The sequence below is a fragment of the Ruditapes philippinarum genome, unplaced genomic scaffold, assembly GCF_026571515.1.
Source record: "Ruditapes philippinarum isolate M1 unplaced genomic scaffold, ASM2657151v2 ctg11935_1_1_1_1, whole genome shotgun sequence".
NCBI classification, from domain to species: Eukaryota; Metazoa; Mollusca; class Bivalvia; order Venerida; family Veneridae; genus Ruditapes; species Ruditapes philippinarum.
Window position 1 is genome coordinate 1 of NW_026851650.1, and position 8782 is coordinate 8782.

Genomic DNA, 8782 nt, shown 5'->3' on the forward strand with positions numbered 1-8782 from the left:
AACGTTTTTGTATAATTTATGTTTTTTTGTATAATAATTTCAAAATCCATCCAGGAATAACATCATTGACAAGACAAGACAATCAGTGCACTGTCATGAAAAAATCCTTTCAAGTCTAACTGTGACCTTGATTTTTGACCAACAAACTTAGATCTTGCATGAAATTTACTCAGTGTGCTTTACAATTACATGTATGCAAAATTGTTTCAAAATCCATCCATCAATAACAAAGTTATGACCTACATAAAAATGCAAACAATTTTAATGATATCTAAATCACTTACAAAGGACTACTAGCTCCAGCAATATTGGGACTTGAATGTCTAGGTCCAAACATCTGTCCTGGAACCGCCTGCCTTAAAGCTGCAAAATCTGGACTACCGAAGTTTGACATTCTTGACCTAAAACATAGAAGATTTTAAAAAACTAAATTTCTGAGACATACAATTTGTACATTTGTATTCAAATGCCAAAAACTGTTACAAATCAGCCTTGGCAACCCAAAAGTCACATGATTTTTTACTAGATACTGTCCTTCGACAATCGATTTATTAGATCAAAATCTTTCAGACAAGTCATTTTTATATTTATATATTGATAATTATTACGAGTATTTAGGAAAATAGATATATCGAGTGCTTTCCGGTCCTGTTAAGATACATGTACATTACCGGATAGCAATATTGTTTATCAAAGTTATATTAAACTTTATTTTATTGGTTTGAAAGTGTTACCAATCGATTTATTAGATCAAAATCTTACAGACAACACGTTTTTGTAATTATATTATTATTATTTTTACGATTATTTAGGAAAATAAGATATATCGAGTGCTTTCCGGTCCTGCTAAGATAATAATATCTATTTTCCTAAATACTCGTAATAATTATCAATATATATTTATAAAAATGACTTGTCTGAAAGATTTTGATCTAATAAATCGATTGGTAACACTTTCAAACCGATTAATTAACGTTTTCATATGTTTTTATGAGAAATTTGAGTGCTTTCCGGTATTTCGGTGCTATCCGGTGCTTTCCGGTTTTTCTATGCACCGCAGTTTATTGGTTTCAGCACGGACTTTAATTGACAAGGATCTGACACTTCCGATGGGGCTTTAAATCGGGCCGCGCGCATGCGCGAGATCTTCTCACCGACTGAAGATGAAATAATGGCGTAGACCGAGGATGTCATGTGTAACCATTTGATAAAAAAACTCGGTTTTTGCTGTTGATTGCGTTGTTTATACAACTTTGGTACACACTATTTGTCAAGTAAGTATATTATTGAATATGTTAACATTAAGTATTTATTTTATTTAGCTCCTAAAACAATCAAACTGCCTTGAAACTTAGTATTGTAATTTTGCTTATCGTAACGGTAAACTTATTCATAGATGGCGGTGAACACGAACGAAAATAAGCTGATTTTGCTGCCCAAATTGACGAAACAGGAATTTATTTTATGTTTAAATTGTAAGTTTATACTAACATAGTAATTGATTTTGTGCAGTCAGATAAAAATGGTTTTTTCTTAGAAATATGGCTGTAGAATACCGCAACATTAGAATTTAAATCAACCCCTCGTTCCCAAAGATGGCCGCATAAATAATAAAAAAATCTTCGAAATTTTCTTCCATTTCATAGAAAAAGGGAAAAACTGGGGTTGTTGTTCAAAAATTTGTTCTTATTATTATCACCAATTGTTGTATTAGTGCAAACAGAAGTAAAAATTAGGGGAATTACTTACAAACTTCCCTTGGGTAATTTTAGTTTGAAATTTGTTATTTTTTGTTTATTTACATCTTAGTTTTTAATTGTTAATATTCTGTTCAATTTAACTTTAGTTTTACCCTTTTCCTGAGAATGGTCATGGAGGGATTTCACAATAAACATCAAAATACATAGCTAGAAATCCTGGACAAAATTTACTTTTTAAAAAAAATAGGAGTGAAAGTCTTGAAATTTTTCATTTTAATGATAAATATATGACCAGGCATTAAATTTTAATTTGAGGCTGGGATATAATATTACAGATTGCAGAGTGAATTTGTTGTTTTTGGGTTGGCTGTACAATGTATTTTTGCATATAAAATTCTGAAACCACAACAGGGGACCATCAAAATCAGTTTGTCAACAGGGTTGTCAAAAAAATCTCATTTGTGTTATTGTCCTGACTCAAAGCTGTGTTCAAAATCCTTGAAATAAAATTTGGGCTTCAGCCCACAAGCAAAAGAAGAATATCGGCTGAAATTTAGAATGAATATACTTCCTGCAAGACACAATGGTGAAAATATGTTTCACTGCAGAAAAATATATTTTTGAAAGTGAATAAAAACTAATTTTTACTTTCATCAATTTTTTCAATATTTTGATTTGTAATGTGTATTTCAAATTTTTGGGTAAATTTTATATATTATTTTCAGTGAGTTATTGAATCCTGGTACACGTCATTTAGTGATATATCAATCATACTAATCATGACAAGAAAAAAAGGACAACTTTGGTAGAAGAATGAAGCGAGAAGAAACACGGAAGCAACATAAGCAACATTTTGGTCAGCAGATGTTTCTTGGCGGAAGACCTATTATCAAAAATCGCTTGTGGGGGGGTGGTTGGTGACACATTCTTCGTTAAAGATGGTACTACAGAAAGTTATGAAACACCCTCTAGAAAGAGTTGAGTGCTTTGACAGTGATGGATGTCATGCTGACGAGTTTTTTTGTTATTCTTGACAAGCCTTACAGATATTGTCCAGATACTGATCTTGATGAGTTTGTGGAAAAATGAATCATTAAGGATAATTTAGTGAATTCCGTGAGAACTGTAAAAGGCATATAACAAATGACAATTTTCACATACATGAAATCTTCAAATGACTTGAAATTCATACATTTGTATGAACAATTACATATATAATTGAAAGAAATTAAAAATGTGTTCAAGTATGTAATAAATGTTTTCAAAAAATCTACTGTTTCATATTGTATGTATGTCCTCCAATGAATATACAACAGATTTTTTGAATCCTGCCGGGTGCTTTTGGATTCTTTCACATAATAAGGGTATCCAGTTAGTTTGGAAGAATATCAGTGGTGATAACTCTGGTGCCTGCTAATGCCTGAAAAAAAATCCACCTGTAAGCCAAAAATTGGCCATGAAAAACATGTAAGAGTGTTTGTCTGACTTGAAATCCACTCAAATATTTGATGTATTTAAAAGAACCTTTTAAGGGCTCACCTTTTATATTCTGTTTGCCATGCTTGTCCGTAAGTGACCCACGTATACCAAGAGATTGAAGAATATGAACTGCTGCATTCATCACACTAATACACCTTAGCTTTCTTTACGGTTACATTTTAGAATTTTTTCGTTTTTCAGTTTTCTCTGATTCAAAAATCACTGTCACTATTATTGTACCACTTTCTGTAAAATCCCCCAAAAGCAAATTTTAGGTCTAGGTCAGAAAAATTGATAAATCCTCATTTGAATAAGCCATCTTAACATAGACAAGTACCATGCAAAAGTAAAATATAGAACACAAAAAATTGTGCTGGTAATAGCATTGATACTTAAGTACTGTTATTAACACTTACTACCTGAATTTTAACGTTCCTTCTTTAATCAAGAAACTTCAAAGAAATTTATTCTTTAATTAAAAAAGTTTTAGGCACGTTAATTTTAATGAGGTGTTTATGAATAATTTACACTTACCAGATAAAAAATGACCGCTCAATACCGACTCAAACTGTGAATGCCTGTATCAATATCAATTATCCCAAAAGTGTTATAATGACTTCCAAAAAAAATAATAGGCCTGTTTTTGTGTTTAAAATATGATTGAAAAAAAGTCAAGTAAACGCCCGTGCTTACCAAAAAAAAAACAATACATGTGTAGTTGAATTGTTCTACGATATTACGGAAAATAACTGCATCTGGAAAGTACAAATCCAACTATTACTCGTACATCCCTTAATAAAAGCAACTTCAACTTCACTTATTCAATAATAGAAGCCGTGGAATAGTCTGAAATGGTATTTTTTTAAATATCCGTAAATCAAGTTTAATGTTGTAATTGAAAAAAAAGAAGATTTTAACCATTTGTACACGGCTTTGTCTTAATCGTCGGTATGAACTGAGACGGGCTAATTATATTATATATATATATATATATATATATATATATATATATATATTATCTAATTGACACCTATATTTGTAATAAAAATAAATTTTCTCAAATATAATATAACAAGATATGTTTGTAAAACATGTATGCCCCCTATCTGCAGCCAATTAGTCATGTGATAAGGTTATTATGCATGACTTCTGACCCAGTGATCAAACAATTAATAAGGGTTATCAAGTATCTACTGGTCATGACCTTAACCTTTGACCCCTTGACCCAAAACTCAATAGGGGTCATCTGCAGGTCACGACCAATCATCATACAAAGTTTGAAGTTCCTATGCCTAAGCGTTTTTAGTTAATTGATCGGAAACCATTTTTACCTACAAGGTCAATGTGACCTTGACCTTTGACCCCTTGACCCAAAATCAATAGGTCATCTGCTGGTCATGACCAATCACCATAACAAGTTTGAAGTTCCTAGGCCTAAGGGCTCTTTAGTTATTGATCGAATACCGTTTTAACATACAAGGTCAATGTGACCTTGACCTTTGACCCCAAAATCAAAAGGGGTCATCTGCTGGTCATGACCAATCACCATGCCAAGTTTGAAGTTCCTAGGCCGAAGCGTTCTTTAGTTATTGATCAGAAACCGTTTTTACCTACAAGGTCAATGTAACCTTGCCCTTTGACCCTTAACCCCAATATCAATAGGGGTCATCTGCTGGTCATGACCAATCACCATACCAAGTTTGAAGTTCCTAGGCCTAAGAGTTCTTTAGTTATTGATCGGAAACCATTTTAACCTAAGAGGTCAATGTGACCTTGACCTTTGACCCCAAAATCAATCGGGGTCATCTACTGATCATGACCAATCACCATATCAAGTTTGAAGTTCCTAGGCCTAAGGGTTCTTTCGTTATTGATCGGAAACCGTTTTTACCTACAAGGTCAATGTGACATTGACCTTTGACCCTTAACCCAAAATCAATAGGGTCATCTGCTGGTCATAACCAATCACCATACCAAGTTTGAAGTTCCTAGGCCTAAGGGTTCTTTTGTTATTGGTCAGAAACCTTTTTTACCCAAGAGGTCAATGTGACCTTGACCTTTGACCCTTGACCCAAAATCAATAGGGTCATCTACTGATCATGACCAATCACCATACCAAGTTTGAAGTTCCTAGGCCTTAAAGTTCTTTAGTTATTGATCGAAAACCGTTTTTGCTTACAAGGTCAATGTGACCTTGACCTTTGACCCCTTGACCCCAAAATCAATAGGGGACATCTACTGATCATGACCAATCACCATACCAAGTTTGAAGTTCGTAGGCCTTATGGTTCTTTAGTTATTGATCGGAAACCGTTTTTGCTTACAAGGTCAATGTGACCTTGACCTTTGACCCCTTAGCCCCAAAATCAATAGGGGTCATCTACTGATCATAACCAATCACCATACCAAGTTTGAAGTTCCTAGGCCTTAAGGTTCTTTAGTTATTGCTCGGAAACCGTTTTTGCTTACAAGGTCAATGTGACCTTGACCTTTGACCCCTTGACCCCAAAATCAATAGGGGTCATCTACTGGTCATGACCAATCACCATACCAAGTTTGAAGTTCCTAGGCCTAAGGGTTCTTTAGTTATCACTCGGAAACCATTTGGTCTACGGACCGACGGACCGACAAGTGCAAAGCAATATACCCCCTTTTCTTCGAAATGGGGGCATAAAAATTTCCAAAATTGGATAATAAATGATACGCCAACAATACTATTTGTACTGTAGGTATCAATTTCGCACCCCGAAAAGTTAACGGTTAACTACTCCGAGTTTTCGTCGTATTTAATTTCTTAATCGTCGGTATGGACAGAACATATATATTTTTTAAGATAAAAATATATGATTGCAATTAGGGGCCAATTTTCTCAAAATGTTCCTTTTAATTTTCAAAATCGGATAATAAATGTTAAAGCAGCAAGACTTTTTGTACTGTAAGTATCAATTTCGCACCCCGAAAAGTTAACGGTAAATTACTCCGGGTTTTCGTCGTTTTCAATTTCTTAATCGTCGGTATGGACAGAGAGTATATATTTTATTTAATAGAAATAGATATTTGCAATAAGGGGCCGATTTTCTGAAAATGTGTCTTTTAATTTTCAAAATCGGATAATAAATGGTAAAGCAGCAAGACTTTTTGTACTGTAAGTATCAATTGCGCACCCCGAAAAGTTAACGGTAAATTACTCCGGGTTTTCGTCGTTTTCAATTTCTTAATCATCGTTATGGACAGAGAGTATATATTTTTTTCAATAAAAATAGATCTTTGCAATATAGAATCAATTTTCTTAAAATGTGTCTTTTAATTTTCAAAATCGGATAATAAATGGAACGACAACAAGACTTTTTGTAGAGAAGGTATCAGTTTAGCGCAGGTATTTTACGCTTAACTCCGATAAACTAAAAATTATTGATCGGTTTCCCGATATCGAGTGTACAGGTACACGCGCGACAAGATATTTTAACGTTTTATATAGGTTTACTAGGAGTGTCCGATCCCTGTAATTTAAATCCGTGGTTTCAGCCATAGTTAATTAATTGGTGTATTTCACCATTTGAGAGTTTTACCTTGAAAATATTCCTTCATTGAAAGACAACACATTTCATTTGTTTTTTTTTTTACAGTTTTACGTTTATTGGAAAATGCGAATTAAAGTGGATTTTACCAATGTAAAAAATAGCTTCAAATCAGCTGTTAACGTCTAAATATTTAGAGTCAAAATTAGAAGAGTTCCGTTAAAAATCACTGAATGCTAATGTTTTTTAATAGCTGAATTATGAAAAGTGCATTGACTTTTGAATAAGTTAGAAATGCTGGAAATTATTTAGTCTAAAGCAAGTGTGCACTCCGACTGCTGTGTTTTTTTTAAATTCACATTCGGACTACTGTCCTAGATCCGAAATACCGCTACATTTACAAGTCAACAACTTTGTTAATAATCATATTTATTTAACATTCAGACAAGTAAGAAGATTTAAAGGAAATTTATTAACAAAATTAATGCCTCCTACCTTTTAATAAATCATAAATCTGCAAAAACACCGTTATATTTTTTCCATATTTTTTGCTGTTTCTGCATACTTTAAAACCCATACCTATATTACGTACCATAACCGGTTTTCCGAGCGTTATTTTTGGAATTATCATTCGCCGGTCCGGTCTCTTCCGTAAACTAACCAAATAAATTCATTTACATTGTTGTTCCTGTAAGACTTTGATACTGTATTCAGTTTTTTACTGGTACATTAATTATTAAGAAGTGATAAACTGAAAGGATTGTTTCTTCATTCGAAGCATTTGCATTACAGTACATTTTACAAATATACCATACTGTACTCAAGATTTTTAAAATATATTTTAGGATTTCTACTTTTGTATCATGCGTTTCAATTATTCAGTAAGTAAATAATAATAGTTTGAGTGAATATATCTACATACAGCTTTCCGTTTATGTTTCAAATTTTTCGTGTCTGTTAAGTAGATATAAAAGCTGTAAAAAATTCCGGAAACAAAGTGATCCGTCGGAAGCATAAATCACAACAAAATAACATAAGAATTGTATAGAATGTATATTTACTCAAGATTACTCTTTACATACTGAAAAATATATTATAAGTATAATAAGCCAAGACCCTGAATAAGCGTATTTAATTGAATAATCATTAATTAAAATTACACATTTATTTTTTAAAAAGTTGCCTTTGAAAATACAATTTTCCATTTTTTAATTAAATTATAAGAAGGCAATACTAATTAAAACCCCTAGAGCTTTATTTCAGAATTAAAAGTGTTCCCTGAGTAAATGTATTGTATGGCTTGAATAAGAGTCTTTCAAATGATAACGCCTTATCCAGATTTTTTTCAACGCAGTGAAAACAATTTTTTTAACCCATTACTTCATATACACGCCTTTTAACGCCTTTTTCACCCCCCCTCTTTTTGTTGTCTCAAATGGTGAAAAAATGCATTATTTAGGCCCTTAACACTTGTTTTTGTTTGAGAAATGTTGTTAAAAAAAGTGACCACTTTTTCGGCGCGGCCCCCAACCAAAAGATACATCAGGGGGTTGCCAGAAGGGGGATGTGCCCCCTTCTGTTTGGGGGGTTTGAAGGGGGACGGAATCCCCCTCATCGCCAAGAAAATTTTGGACTTGTGAGAGGCTATAAATGACCCCAGATTGATTATAAGGTAACGTGTAACCAACGCTGAAAAGCATTTGACTCTATCTCAATCCATTGAGAAGTTGCAGCACTTTGAAATCAATTATAATGGAAAAAATCAACGCAAAATAGTGATTTTTGGCAATTTTGAGATGTCCCCTCGTTGCCATGGTAACAGAAAATTTAAGCCTGAGCATGTTGTTGCAAGGGCAATGGTCCAGTCAACATTTGTGCCAAGTTTGATTAGTGTTGAAGCAGTATTTATAGTATTATAGCAATTTGAACTTATAACGGGATACTTTTCAATGAAAACAGCCATTTTTCACAAAATGCTCATGAAGTAATGGGTAATTATGAGAACGAATTTTTTCCTGCTTTAAAGTATATACATGTATGTGATGCTTGCTAATTGCTCATTTTGAATATCTGGAAAAAAGGGAT